This window comes from Hyperoodon ampullatus, assembly GCF_949752795.1.
Source record: "Hyperoodon ampullatus genome assembly, chromosome: 2".
Lineage (NCBI taxonomy): Eukaryota > Metazoa > Chordata > Mammalia > Artiodactyla > Ziphiidae > Hyperoodon > Hyperoodon ampullatus.
Genome location: NC_136915.1, coordinates 185,707,924 through 185,723,967, shown reverse-complemented (window position 1 = coordinate 185,723,967; position 16,044 = coordinate 185,707,924).

Sequence of the window (16,044 nt, the reverse complement as noted above, 5' to 3'; positions counted from 1 at the left end):
AGTGCTGCTATGAACATAGGGGTGCATGTATCTTTTTTAATTATAGTTTTGTCTGGATATATGCCCAGGAGTGGGATTAGTGAATCATATGGTAATTCTATTTTTAGTTTTCTGAGGAACCTCAATACTGTTTTCCACAGTGGCTGCACAACTTACATTCCCACCAACCGTGTAAGAGGGTTCTCTTTTCTCCACACCCTCTCCAGCATTTGTTATTTGTAGACTTTTTAATGGTGACCATTCTGACCACCTTACTCTATCTTTAGGTTATTTCTATAAAGGTGAACTTAGTTTTACTCTGAACTCAATCATGTCTTTCACACATATGTATGTTATGAATATCTGTTCATAGAAACTATCAAAATTATCATAATTTTAGTTGATTATGTTTATGGTATATGTGTGTGTGTGTTTTCTATAGCAGTAAAAATAGACAAAGTTTACAGGTAATTTATCTTTGCCCAAAAAGCCCGCTAACTGAACACTGAGAAATATAAGTCCAGGAGAGTCCACATTTAAAACAAACAACCAACAAGCAAACCGGAAAAAAAAAAAGCAAAAAAAAAACCCCCTGCATTTTACATACTTAATTAAGCACAGATTAGTAAATACCAAATAGGGAATGTTTACCTCAGTATATCTTAAGGGATGTTTTGCATGCTCCTTCATGCATGTAACATGCTTTATGTAATGAACATTCCTGAGTCCCTATCTATATATAGTAATTTGAATCTCAAACAAAATTTAAAGAACCTCTGATTTTAATAAACTGCGAAATGGAGATATATTGTAGAATAAAGAGATATGGTCTTCTGATTTGTTTATATTTTATAGGGTACACCTTAAAGAAACCATTAAAAGGACCTTCATAACAAGGTCAGTAGCATAAATGGGATATCTGAATAAAAAGACTCCCTAAAATTATAATGCTCTTAAAATTAATCAGTAAACACAAACATTCAGTAAACAATATTAATATGGTGTAAAGATTCAATTTGATAGAATTGTGTAAAAAGAAATAATCCCTGTCAGATGAAAATATATCTATTCCCTTTGAGACTTCATTGATTAAAACAAATTTTACCTCATTTGATAATACCTATATTTTTAATATAAATTTATTTTATTTATTTACTTTTGTCTGCTTTGGGTCTTTGTTGCTGCACACAGGCTTTCTCTAATTGTGGTGAGCGGAGGCTGCTTTTCGTTGCGGTGCGCGGGCTTCTCATTGCAGTGGCTTCTCTTGTTGCAGAGCACAGGCTCTAGGCATGCAGGCTTCAGTAGTTGTGGCTTGCAGGCTCTAGAGCACAGGCTCAGTAGTTGTGGTGCACGGGCTTAGTTGCTCTGCGGCATGTGGGATCTTCCCGGACCAGGGCTTGAACCCGTGTCCCTTGCATCGGCAGGCGGACTCTCAACCACTGCGCCACCAGAGAAGCCCCAGTCTTTATTTTAAAGTCTAATTTGTCTGATATGACTATTCCAACTCTAGATTTTTTTTGATTTCCATTTGCATGGAATATCTTTTTCCATCCCCTCACTTTCACTCTGTATGTGTCCCTAGATCTGAAGTGGGTATCTTGTAGACAGCATATATACAGGTCTTGTTTCTGTATCCATTCAGCCAGTCTTTGTCTTTTGGTTGGAGCATTTAATCCATTTACCTTTAAGGTAATTATTGATATGTGTGTTCCTGTTGCCATTTTATTAATTGCTTAGGGTTTGTTTTTGTAGGTCTTTTTTCTTCCCTTTCTCTTTTGTTCTCTTCTCTTGTAGTTTGATGACCATCTTTAGTGTTGTTTTTGGGTTACTTTTTCTTTTTTGTGTGTGTCTATTGTAGTTTCTTGGCTTGCATTTCCCATGAGGTTTTGATATAGCAGTCTATCTGTATACAAGATTGTTTTAAGTTGCTGGTCTCTTAATTTTGAATACAATTCCTATTTCCAGCATTTAATCTCTCCTCTTCTCACAATTGCTGGTTTTGATATCACATTTGTGTGTGGATGTTTTCCTGCCTTTACTGTATGTTTACCTTTACCAGTGAGCTTTCCCATTTGTGATTTTCTTGTTGTAGTTGTGGCCTCTTTTTTTTTTCCCCTTGCCTTGAGAAGTTCCTTTAGCATTTGTTTTAAAGCTGGTATGGTGGTGCTGAATTTTCTTAGCTTTTTCTTGTCTGTAAAGCAAGATTTCTCCCTTGAATATGAATGAGCGCCTTTCTGGATATTCTTGGTTGTAGGTTTTTCGCTTTCATCACTTGAAATATATCATGCTACTCTCTTCTGGCCTGCAGAGATTATGCTGAAAAAGTCAGCTGATTACCTTATGGGGATTCCCTTATATGTTATTTATTGCTTTTCCCTTGTTGCTTTTAATATTTTTTTCTTTGTATTTAATATTTGTTATTGATTAATGTGTGTCTCAGCGTGTTCTTCCTTGGGTTTATCTTGTATGGGACTCTTTGTGCTTCTTGGACTTGGATAACTATTTCCTTTCCCATGTTAGGGAAGTTTCCTATTATAATCTCTTCAAATATTTTCTCAGGCCTTTTCTCTTTCTCTTCTTCTTCCAGGCCCCCTATAATTAGAATTTTGGTGCATTTAATGTTGTCCTAGATGTCTCTGAGACTGTCCTAATTTTTTTTCTTTCTTTTCTCTTTATTCTGTTCCATGACAGTGATTTCCACCATTCTATCTTGCAGTTCAGTTAACCGTTCCTCTGCCTCAGTTATTCTGCTACTGATTCCTTCTAGTGTATTTTTCATTTCAGTTATTTTATTGTTCATCTTTGTTTGTTCTTTAGTAATTCTAGGTCTTTATTAAACATTTCTTCTATCTTCTTGATCTGAGCCTCCATTCTTTTTCTGAGATTTTGAATCGTCTTTCCTATAATTACTCTGAATTCTTTTTCAGGTAGATTGCCTATCTCCTCTTCATTTACCTGTTCTTGTAGGTTTTTATCTTGCTCCTTCTTGTGCAACATATTTCTCTGTCATCTCACTTTGTCTAACTTACAGTGTTTGTGGTCTCTTTTCTGCAGGCTGCAGGATCATAGTTCCTCTTGCTTCTGTTGTCTGCCCCTTGGTGATAGGTCACAAGAAAGCATTTAAGACATTTATAGAAACAGCATCTTCACCAAAATGATACTTAAAGAATCCAGTAGTACCCAAACTGGAACAACAACAATAGCATTTTAACTATGCTTGTTATCATTTATTCTACATTAATAGGAAGCTAATACCTATGTAAAGTATCATTACGCCTACTTTATACAAAGTAAGAGGCACAATGTGACAAAGACTTGTTCACCTACATTTCTTTTATTGCTCTTCCTTTAATATTGAACTCCTGGTTTCTAGCTGAGCACAAATCCCCATTCCCGACCCCAGTTAGGCTCTTCCCAGCCTACCTAGTTATAGTTTTGACTAAGCGATGAAATTCTGACCAACGCAATGTGAGCAGACATGAGTATTTTCCAGCTCTGCCCTTCAAATATATATGCATTTTGAGTGTCTTCTGTGTTTCTTTTTCCTGCTGACTGGCAAAGTGAGAGGTGAATGGATGCAGAGATAAAATCAACATACAAAAGATGGCAGTCATTTTACCAGTCCTGGAATGTTTACCTCAGGACTGCTACATGAGAGAAAACTGAATCTAGCTGGTTTAAACTCCTATGTTTATGGATCTCAATGTTACAAAAGCTTTTCATAAATCAATACCAACAAAACAGAGAAAATTGTTGTAAAGAAACTCTCTTTCCACATGCATTGCAGCTATTCAGAGAGTAGTCACATGATCAGAAATTTTGGCTGCCAGTCTAATGCTTAGGCCACTAAAAACACAGTATTTCTACAGTGAAGTTCTAATTTAAAAAATGCATCTATTCTTTCAGTGAATACTCATTAAATAACATGTATTATTTACTGTGACAATTAAGTAATTATAGGGAGTACAATTCTACTTTAACAAATTAGGTTAGTTTGGAATTATATTGTAAAAATTGATTTGGGGGGAGGGATTGTTTTTCTGTTAACAATCATTGCCTAGTATATTTTGGACCCGGTATTTGAGAGACAAAATGATGTAAAAATGTGTCATTGAGAAGGACCTGTCTCATTCAGCCTTTTGTATCATATCCTCTTGCTTCTCCTAATTAGTGGAATATTTTATACATGTGTGTGTGTGTGTGTGTGTGTGTTGTTGTTTGTTTAGATGTTTATAGATGTTATTGAAAGAATAGGACTCAGAGCAGGTGGGAAAGAATGAGTGGGTTAAGGGAGTTAAGAATGGTTAAGAGCTTAACAGAATTTAACAGGCAGGATTCATGGATTGGCAGCCATATCATCACTCCCAGACACACTCAATTTGAAGTTATCAATACTGGCTGAAGGTAGGAAATTGTAAAATTAGATGACATGAAATAAAAATCTTCTAATCTTGGAAGTGCTTTTCATTTGACAAAATTAAGCTTCTTTTTAATAAAATTTAAATCAAAAAGTTATTTTTATATATCAGGTCAAAGAGGGTAGCTAAAATTTAACAAGCTATCATAATTCTAATAGAATATTAATAGTTAGGAATGTTGTTACCAGTCTTGGCTTCAAATAATAGCTTATAAATACAATTTTATACATATATTTAAAATTAATAAACTTATATTGAGCTATATTTAAGGCATTGTAGGGAGAGAGAAAGTTGAAAAGACATGCCTCTCTTCTGCTGTGGATGGCAAATGATTGGAAGAAAGTAACAGGTATACAAAGTTGACAAACTGATGAGTGCTGTTGTTTAATGGAAAAAATGATCTTTCCTTTAATTGACAAATTATACATATCAGCATTACATTCTCAGAGGAATATATGAATTTCCTTAACAGAGAAATTAAAAACTAAAATCTAGACTACATTTTTCTAAGATACAATAGGTCTCCTAACAATATTTGTCAGAAGAAATCACAGCACAGTGAATTTAGGAATAAAATATGTACAGTCTACTAGAACATTGAGAGCCAGCCTAGGGAAATTTAAAAGTTTTCTTTTAATGGAATAAATGCTTAAGGTGAAAATCAAAATAGTTCTTTTAAAGCAAGTTTGAGAAAATTCTGGGAATACATCACTGCGCAACTAAGTTGACCATAAAAAATACCATTTTTAACATGCTCAGATGCACCTTAAAATGAATCAGTGGGTTGTAAAACCAAACACGTTTTCTTCCCAATTATTTTTGAAGGGTTCCTGACAGATATTTTCTTTAAGAAAGAATGACAGACTGTCTTTTTTATTTTGTTTCTATGAGACTCTTAATTTTATCCTGTCGTAAGAGGCAAATGGTGGGTCTTTGATTTGGGTAAGTTTTGTAACAGAGGCTCAATTTGCACAATTTAGGATACAGCTTTCTTTAAGCTGTCAAGGAGTGCGGGTTCCATGCTATTTCTGTAAAAGATGTAGATTTAGTTATATATGTTAATGAATTCTATCTTGAAAGTCTTAGAATGGTGTCAACCATTGCTGGAGCAGAAACTGTATATGATTTTGAAAGCCTTAGAAAACTCAGGTATTATAAAAATTTTCCACCTAAATATTTTTGTCATGTAATGTTAAAATTTAACTATGAATAAAAATTAACAAACAAGTTAGATCAAATACTGCTACTATATGAAAATGGATATGCTAGAATACCTTTAGATTTGAAATGTAAAAGGTTGTTCTTCAATACTAAAAATATTATTCAAATGGTAACATAAAATACTGTTTTATATTTTTGGAAACAGTTAATAAAATTTTGAAAATATGTATTCTAAACAAACATCTTATAGCTCTGCTTATAAAACATCCATTTTTGTCTGAATGTTTAAAATGACTAATGTCTGTCTAAATTATGTAAGGCATATGTTAAAATTATTAATTTGTTAAATTGCACACTGAATACTTCAAACCATTTGATTCTTTTAAACTCCTTTCAGTAGTTATCTAAAACACAATATTGTCTTTTTGAAGTTGTAGTCATTTATTTTCTAATAAGTTTTATTCTTAACACTGATTTTTTACTTATTCTGATGAAAATTGTTGTTCAGGGTCCCTTCACTGCCTGGACTACTAAGCACATTCACTTCTGACAAATCATTTAAATGCCTTGCAAAATCTGACATGGTGGGCAGGAAAAAAACCAAAACAAAAAACTGTTGAGGAGAAGTTCTTTAAACATGGTACTTAACTTTGATAGTCATTATAGCACTTGTTCATTCATTCAAACAAACAAAAAACATGGAGAATTTAGATGAGACTGTGACATTTCCTACATCTTGCTAGTTATTGACTTGGCAAAATTAAAGTTAAGCCAGACCTCATATGTACTAAATATACATACTTTCCCAGTATTTACCTAAATAAAGTAACTTATTCTGAAGGAAAAATGCTATTGAATATTTCTTTTAAAATATGTGGTTGAATTTCAGTTACTGCTGCTCACTCCCTTAGGCAATACCAAGGAGACATTATTAAAGGTAATGATTATTAAGTGATAACTATATCGATTCTAAAGCCCTGACCAATGGGTAATTTCAATCTTGAATACAAACCCCATGTTTCTCTGACTGAGCTTCACCCAACCAAATATTCCTTCATGTAACAGCTAGAAAGGAATGACCAGCAATTAATGGATGTCACTGTTCTGATGCATCACCTTCTGGCAGAAGATAAAGACATGACTATTTGGAAAGTGATGCAGATGGCGGTGATAATGATAAAGATTAAATTTTTTTCACATATTTATCACGTGGGCACACAAAATAGCATCATAAACAAATCTTTTGAAAATTTAAGCATTTATAGCTTATCTAATAGGTTTCAAACCTTATAGAAAATAGAAACTTGACTACATGTTGACAAAAGGAAATAAATGGCCGTTGAGGACTTGAGGCTGAGCTGTCAGGGTCCCAGTTAATTTTTAATTTATTTGCTACAATAAGGTTTTGTTTTAATTCACCACAAATATGAATATTTTAACAAATAGAGTAGAATCTCAAAAGTGAATTTACCAGTCATAAAGTTCTTTTAAAAATAATCTCATATGTATGAATAGCTTTTAAAACGCTGAAATATACTGATATTATCTATAGACGTTGCTTTTTCAATTGAGGCATTAGTTCTTCTGCACTCCCCTTCCTACCTTCTGTCCTCTCCCTGTTGCTAGATGCACAAGTGCACAATAATTTTTACACTACTATCTACGTGAACATTGTGCAGAGTTAAATCCAGTGATATATGGATTTAATATGATATATGGAAAACAATTTCATATAGAACATGAGACTTATACTGAACATTCAGAAAGGCATATTGCTTATATAAGTAAAAAAATGCAAGACACTGCGGCATTTCTTGGAATGAGAATAATGTGAAGTCACTGAAATATACAACACACAGCACTTAGGAGGGTGTCCCAGTCACATTTTTGGTAGCCAAAAACACATTTTGTAAATTGGTATATATTTCTATGAAATATTCATGTAGTTTCATTTGTCTCTTGCCTTCACTTAACTAAGTCTCTTTCCTTAGCCTAAAGCTTTCATCTGCCTGTGGTAGAGGTAGGAGCGGATATTTTACAATTAATCTAGAAACAATGTAAAAACTAACTGTAAATTAAAATTTAGATCCTGAGAGTAAAAACAGGATTCTGTAGCAAGTAAATAATTCTAAAAATAGAAACTATTAAAAGGCAAAGTATATATTGATTTTCTGTAGATATTATTTAAAATATTAATTTGGGAAGTAAATAAAAAAGAGGTCTGCCCTTTCTAGATTGAGGGATTGTTTTGGTAAATTAGGGAAACATAAAAAGGAAGATAGAGAGAGAGAGGGAGAAAAAAGGCTTAAAAGTGTTTTTCCTGCCCTCTGGGCCATCGGGTTCATGCAGTGAGGAAGACGGACATAATAGTCTAGACAGATCTGATGAGGTGGAAGTATCTTTCTGGCAGAGATTCAGATGTTGACATTGCTTATAAATGGTATGATAATGGTGTACAGCCAGTAGCTATAGCTAAACGGATATATCTGTAGCAATTTCTGGATCCCCATGGCCTGCATGTTAGCACAGATGGAACTCCAAACATTGGTACTTGGGTACCTATATCAATTCTGGGGCTGTTGGGCTCCAACAATGGGCACTCACGTATAACACCATATACACAGGTATGACCAATCTCACAGGTCAGAGACCAGACAAATTTAGCAACCAGTAGGCAAGATCAGTAAACAGCCTTTGTTTTTTTTTTTTTTTTTAATTTTTAGTATAATCTTTTATTTTATTTTTAATTTTTATTGGAGTATAGTTGATTTACAATGTTGTGTTATTTTCAGGTGTACAGAAAAGTGAATCGGTTACACATACATATATCCACTATTTTTTTTTTAGATTATTTTCCGATATAGACCATTACAGAGTAAAGTTCCCTGTTCGATACAGCAGGTTCTTATTAGTTACGTATTTTATATATAGTAATGTGTATATGTCAATCACAGTCTCCCAATTTACCGCCCCCCTTCCCCTGGTAACCATAAGTTTGTTTTCTACATCCATGACTCTACTTCTGTTTTGTAAATAACTTCATTGGTACCCTTTTTTTTTTAGATTCCACGTATAAGCGATATCATATGATATTTGTCTTTCTCTGTCTGACTTACTTCACTCAGTATGACAATCTCTAGGTCCATCCACGTTGCTGTAAATGCCATTATTTTGTTCTCTTTTATGGCTGGGTAATATTCCATTGTATATATGTACCACATCTTCTTTATCCATTCCTCTGTTGATGAACATTTAGGTTGCTTCCATGTCCTGGCTATTGTAAATAGTGCTGCAATGAACAATGGGGTGCATGTATCTTTTCTCATTATGGTTTACTCCAGGTATATGCCCAGGAGTGGGATTTCTGGTTAATGTGGTAGTTCCTATTTTTAGTTTTTTAAGGAACCTCCATACTGTTCTCCACAGTGGCTGTATCAATTTACATTCCCACCAACAGTGTAGGAGGGTTCCCTTTTCTCCATACCCTCTCCAACATTTATTGTTTGTAGATTTTTTGATGATAGCCATTCTGACTGGTGTGAGGTGACACCTCACTGTAGTTTTGATTTGCATTTCTCTAATAATTAGTGATGTCGAGCATCTTTTCATGTGCTTTTTGTCCATCTCTATGTCTTCTTTGGAGAAATGTCTAGATCTTCTGCCCAATTTTTAATTGGGTTATTTGTGGGGTTTTTTGAGCTGCATGAGCTCTTTGTATATTTTTGAAATTAATCCCCTGTCGGTTGCTTCATGTGCAAATATTTTCTCCTGTTCTGAGGGTTGTCTTTTTGTTTTGTTTATGGTTTCCTTTGCTGTACAAAAGCTTTTAGTTCATTGTTTTTTATTGTTGTTTTAAAACATTTTTATTGAACTATAGCTGATTCACAACATTGTGTTGTTTTCAGGTGTACAGTGATTCATATATATAGAGAGAGTGAGATAGGTATAGATACATATAGATAGATATAGACATAGATTCTTTTGCAGATTCTTTTCTATTATAGGTTATTTTCAGAGACTGAATATAGGTCTTAAAAATGTAATACAATCTAGAAACTATATTAAATGAATGTCTTAGCTCTGGCTGTGATAACAAAATACCATTGACTGAGTGGCTTAAACAGCAGACAGTTATGTTTCACAGTTTTGGAGGCTGAGAAGTCCAAAATCAAGATGCCAGCAGATTCAGTTCTTGGTGAGGGTCCTGTTTTTGTGTTGCAGGCAGCCACCACCACCTAAACATGTGCTCACAGGACCTCTTATTTCTGCATGCATGGAGATTGTCTCTCTCTCTGTCTCTGTCTCTGTCTCTCTCTCTCTTCCTTTCCTTATAAGGACATTAATCCTGTTAAAGCCTATTATGAGGGACACACCCTTGTGACCATATCTAAATGTAATTACCTCCCAAAGGTCCCACTTCCAAATACCGAATACCCTGGGGCTTAGGGCTTCAGCATATGAATTTGGGGGAACACAAACATTCCCTGCATAACAATGAAAATAGTTTAAATAATGCTATGTTCTATTTACAATAGCCAGGACATGGAAACAACCTAAATGTCCATCGACAGATGAATGGATAAAGAAGATGTGGCACATATATACAATGGAATATTACTCAGCCATAAAAAGGAGCAAAATTGAGTTATGTGCAGTGAGGTGGATGGACCTAGAGTCTGTCATACAGAGTGAAGTAAGTCAGAAAGAGAAAAACAAATACCGTATGCTAATGCACATATATATGGAATCTAAAAAAAACGGTACTGATGAACCTAGTGGCAAGGCACAAAGACACAGATGTAGAGAACGGATTTGAGGACACATGCGGGGAAGGGGAAACTGGGGCGAAGTGAGAGAGTAACATTGACATATATAGACTACCAAATGTAAAATGGTTGGCTAGTGCGAAGCTGCTGCATAGCACAGGGAAATCAGCTCGATGCTTTGTAACAACCTAGAGGGGTGGGATAGGGAGGGTGGGAGGGAGGCTCAAGAGGGAGGGGATATGGGGATATATGTATACATATAGCTGATTCACTTTGTTGTGTGGCAGAAACTAACACACCACTGTAAAGCAATTATACTCCAATAAAGATATAAAAAAAAATAATGCTATGTCAAAGGTTCTAAAGATCCCTACATCCCAATAAATAGAAGTTTTAAGGAAATATGGTTTATAAGTTTTAATAAAATATGATTTATAATTTTAAACTAGTGGAAGAGTATGGTGCAATAAGGAAAACCTGAATTTTAGGGTTCATTCGGCTACTTAGTTGTTTGTTTGTTTTTTAAAATATTGGCCCTAATACTCTATAACTGGGCAAGGCGCTGAGCATCTTTGATTTGAAATTTCCTCTATTTCTTCAGTTAAATAATAGCACTTTTCTCACAGACTTTTTTGAGAAGGTTAAATAACTTCTCTGCTCAGAAATTTCTCAGAACCTAGTAGTTTCTCAATATTTATTTAGCTCAGACAGCACAGCCCTGTGGAAAGTACAGCAAAACACTTTGGGAAGCCTCTTATTCATGTCCAAGAATTGATAGACTTGACATCTTCCACTATATTTCTCATCTCTACAGTGGTAAAGTCAGATAACAAATAGATAAATGCCATAAAACTTGTTACGTACACTAAAAATTTCTAAAATCAATTTCCTAAAGTTAGCCTAAAGGGAGAAAATAAAAAAAAAAACAATTCTGTAATTCTGATAAAAACCACTGTAATATTCAATAGTTTTTTTTTTTTTTTTTTTGCGGTGCGTGGGCCTCTCACTGTTGTGGCCTCTCCCGTTGCGGAGCACAGGCTCCCGACGTGCAGGCTCAGCGGCCATGGCTCACGGGCCCAGCCGCTCCGCGGCATGTGGGATCTTCCCGGACCGGGGCAGGAACCCGTATCCCCTGCATCGGCAGGCGGACTCTCAACCACTGCGCCACCAGGGAAGCCCAATTCAATAGTTTTATATCTGCTTTCAGAAAGACACATTTAGCATAAGGTATCTTTGCTACATACGTATGTTTTAATTTTCTTGATTAAATACTTAGAAGATTCATGTAATGGGTGGATATTTACCATTATGAGAAATTGACCGATTAATTTCCAAATAGGTTGTCCCATTTTCAGCCGCACAGCTGCACACACAAATCAACTCAGTAAGTCCTCTCCCAATTCCTTTGAGGTCAGTATTATCTTCAAAGTCATTTTTAATGACCAAGTCCGACTTTGAACCGATCAAGTTTGGTCCCCCCGGATGACTCCTTAACCACTCCATCACACCAGTTTTCAGCAAGCTCATTTTACTTCCATTCATCATAATTAATTCATTAAATGTGATGGAGAATGTAACTTCTTGGCCATTATATGGAGCCTTTCATTTCCCCTGGCAGCATCTGCACATGCATATAAACCACTCCTCTGCTACTCAGACTCCTGCTTTAATTTTCACTCATTTTTGTTTTTCAGTATAAGGGCAGACTAATCCAATTTCCTGGTCAAGAAGGGTCCCCTTTGCTGTTAAGCTTTTGATGCTTCTCTCTGAGCCTCTAATAGACTCTGAGGTGACTCACATAGTCTCCTCACTTGAATAAGGAAAATAATTTTTCTCCTCTCAGTTTCCTACCTTTTAGTGATTGGACCACAAATCTTGCAGTCTGACGTTCTCAAATTCCTAACTACTTTAGTTAGACAGTTTCTTCAAGTGTTCACTTCTTTGCTCTTCTGGATTATAGTATATGCCCTGGCATGTGTGGAAGAGGCTAAAGAATAATTCAAGCAGCACAAACTCTGACTAGGCCATTGGACTTTTGCCACCATTTCTGAGTTAAATATATCCTGTCAACCACTCTTCCTTCTCCTGTAAACATACTTGGAAATGCCGAAATTGATCTTTCAAGCTAAAGTTAAATCCAAACAATGAATAAATTCAGGTTAGAAAAAGTCAAATATCTATCTGATACTGCACATCTTTAAGAAATAAGTTCAGGTTGTTTGCTTGAAACTTTCAGTTTTTCAATTGTATTAGCATTAAAGCCATGCTGACATGGTGTTGAACGTCCAAGGGTTAATATTGCGGTTCAGATACTCATTCTAGAAATACAGTATCATTATCAAAGTGACAGCTCTGACTCCCAAAGGATAGATGTCACATCAGTTATAAAATGTTGCTCTTTTTCAGTCACTAGACTAAAGACAGTAACAAGGCTGTCAACAGCAGGTCTTGCTCTTTTACAGAAATAAAATAACTGGCATGCTTCAGAAAGGTAAACTATATCGTCAGGGGTCTGTATGACATTGGAAAAAAGCATCTGAAGTGATGGATTGGGGTTTATTAATACACACTTGAAATAATAACTTCCATTCAAAGTCCTAAAAATGTAAATAAATAAGGTTTTCTCAGGGTATACACCCAGTAGTGGGATTGCTGGGTGATATGGTAGTTCTATTTTTAGTTTTTTAAGGAACCTCCATACTATTCTCCATAGTGGCTGTATCTTATGTACACTTATGTAGCACTTGTACTGCATCTAGCACTGTTCTAAGCACATTTATAAACTCAAGTAATTGCAAGAACAACTCTACGAAATAGCTCCCCTTTTTTTCCTGCTATCAACTGAGGAAATAAGGCCAGGACATAAAGTGTCTCATCCAGGATCATGCGGCTTTGAGGATCTGAGTACATGCTTTCTCGTTGCAGTATAAAAATGAGTAAGATCCAACTCCATAGGCTCCTCTTCATTCTTGGAAGCTTTAACAAAACTAGATTTTCTTGAAACCAAAAATAGAAAAATCACCAATTTTGAGAATATGGGTAATATCTTTGGTTCTTTATCCACAATTCATTTTTGAAATACTGACTTAGTCATCTGCAGATGGATCATCTGCCAGTCTTTTATGTTTTCTCACAGAATAGAATAGAGGCACACTTATTTTGGCTAATGTCTCTCAGTAATTGTGCTTTAACTTTATCCTAAAGGAGAATTTCCAAAATGGAGAAATAATAAATAATGCTTTCATGCATATTTAGTTCATATGAGGCAGAAAGGCTAAGTCATTCTGACTTTCTCAGTATGGAGATTAATAGACTAGATACCACTTCCCTAGTCCATTGTGGTCCATAGGTGATTGATTACCCGGAAGAGTTTGTGAAGGTGGAGCAGTAAAGAGTTTTACTTATATGTGTTATGTGTGGCATTTGATAAACCTGGACATTGGTCAGCATGTTTGAAAAACAGGGCGATACATCTGCCATTTGCCAAGCAGGCTAAGTGGAGTTTGGCTAATGGATAACAAATTAGTCAGGGTCTTAGGGTATTTCCTCTCTTTTCCAACTGTCTGGCTTCTATTTTTGTGTCTGATACTTATTAGCTGTGTGACTTAGGAAAAATTAATCTTACTGGGTCTCAGTTTTTTCATCTGTAAAGTGGTATTAATAATGCCTTCCTAGTTAAAGCTATTGGGAGGATTAAATAAGATGGTTGATGTTGAAGTGACTTGTAGTATGTCTGACTTGTGGAAAGTCCTTAATAATGGTTAGCTTTCATTTCTTTTTTAATAATAGAAATTTATTTATCTTCTATACTCTTTATTTGACCTATTTTAGGAACAATGGATTATAGAAAAATTGTACAAATCACAGTTTCAATCTAAAGTCTACTGATAACTAGATTTCTGACCTTTATCAAGTCAATATGGCTTGATTTCTCAGGCTTTCAGTTTAATTACTGCCCATATGGAGTTAGACTAAATGATTTTAACCTCCTCCAGTACTAAAATTTTTTTATTCACCTCATAAATCTTCAAATAATTTAGTCACTCAAAATACTGGGCATTGGGCTTCCCTGGTGGCGCAGTGGTTGGGAGTCCGCCTGCCAATGCAGGGGGCGCGTGTTCGTGCCCCGGTCCGAGAGGGTCCCGCGTGCCGTGGAGCGGCTGGGACCGTGGGCCATGGCCGCTGAGCCTGCGCTCCGGAGCCTGTGCTCCGCAACGGGAGAGGCCACGGCAGTGAGAGGCCCACGTAACGCAAAAAAAAAAAAAAAATACTGGGCATTAAAAATCTTAAACATTATTCATTATCCATTCATCTATCGATGGACACTTAGGTTGCTTCCATGCCTGGCTATTGTATATAGTGCTGCAATGAACATTGTGGTACATGACTCATGACTCTTTTTGAATTATGGTTTTCTCAGGGTATATGCCCAGTAGTGGATTGCTGGGTGATATGGTAGTTCTATTTTTAGTTTTTTAAGGAACCTCCATACTATTCTCCATAGTGGCTGTATCAATTTACATTCCCACCAACTATGGAATCTAAAAAAAAAAAAAATGCTTCTGAAGAAACTAGGGGCAGGACAAGAATAAAGATGCAGACATAGAGAATGGACTTGAGGACACAGGGAGGGGGAAGGGTAAACTGGGACAAAGTGAGAGAGTGGCATGGACATATATATACTACCAAATGTAAAATAGATAGCTAGTGGGAAGCAGCCACATAGCACAGGGAGATCAGCTCGGTGCTTTGTGACCACCTAGAGGAGTGGGATAGGGAGGGTGGGAGGGAGACCCAAGAGGGAGGGGATATGGGGATATATGTATACGTATGGCAAATTCACTTTGTTATGCAGGAGAAACTAACAAAACATTGTAAAGCAATTATACTCCAATAAAGATATATTAAAAAAAATCTTAAACATTATTCAAATAAAGCAGTGCATTTTCCATAGAAAAAATTCCTTTTGTTACTTTAATAGTCCCATTTTCTCTAGTTTTATTTGTGCCAAAGTCAGATAAATTTTGTTATTGTCCAAAAATACTCTTTAATGGGTCGAATTACATAAGAAATTATGTTTTGAGCATAAATATATGGGTGAATTCATCACATTATATAATTAAAGAACAGATTCTGAGATAAAATTAAAACCAGTGTATTCTTAGTTCATCCTCACAGTACAGACACAAAATGACATACAGAATTACTGTCTACTCTTATTACTAATACTCTCATTACTCTATTACCCACTAAAGATACAGTAAAATATTACTCATGATAAAAAATGTAATCAGTGAAAACTCAAATCCTTTCTTTTTTGATAAAAATTTCCAGTGAATTTCTAACCCTTGGTGTAATTGCTCTCGTGAAACAATTCCTTAAAGTTCTAAATATTCATCGTATATAGAAAGATGAATATATTCATGACATAATAGAAATATACTCTACATTAAAAAACAGACTCAAAATAGCAATAGATTTGGAGCTTTGACGTGACTTGCAAAACATTTTGCTTTTGGGCTTCCCTGGTGGCGCAGTGGTTGAGAGTCCGCCTGCCGATGCAGGGGATACGGGTTCGTGCCCCGGTCCGGGAAGATCCCACATGCCGCGGAGCGGCTGGGCCCGTGAGCCATGGCCGCTGAGCCTGCGCGTCCGGAGCCTGTGCTCCGCAACAGGGGAGGCCACAACAGTGAGAGGCCCGCGTACCAAAAAAAAAAAAA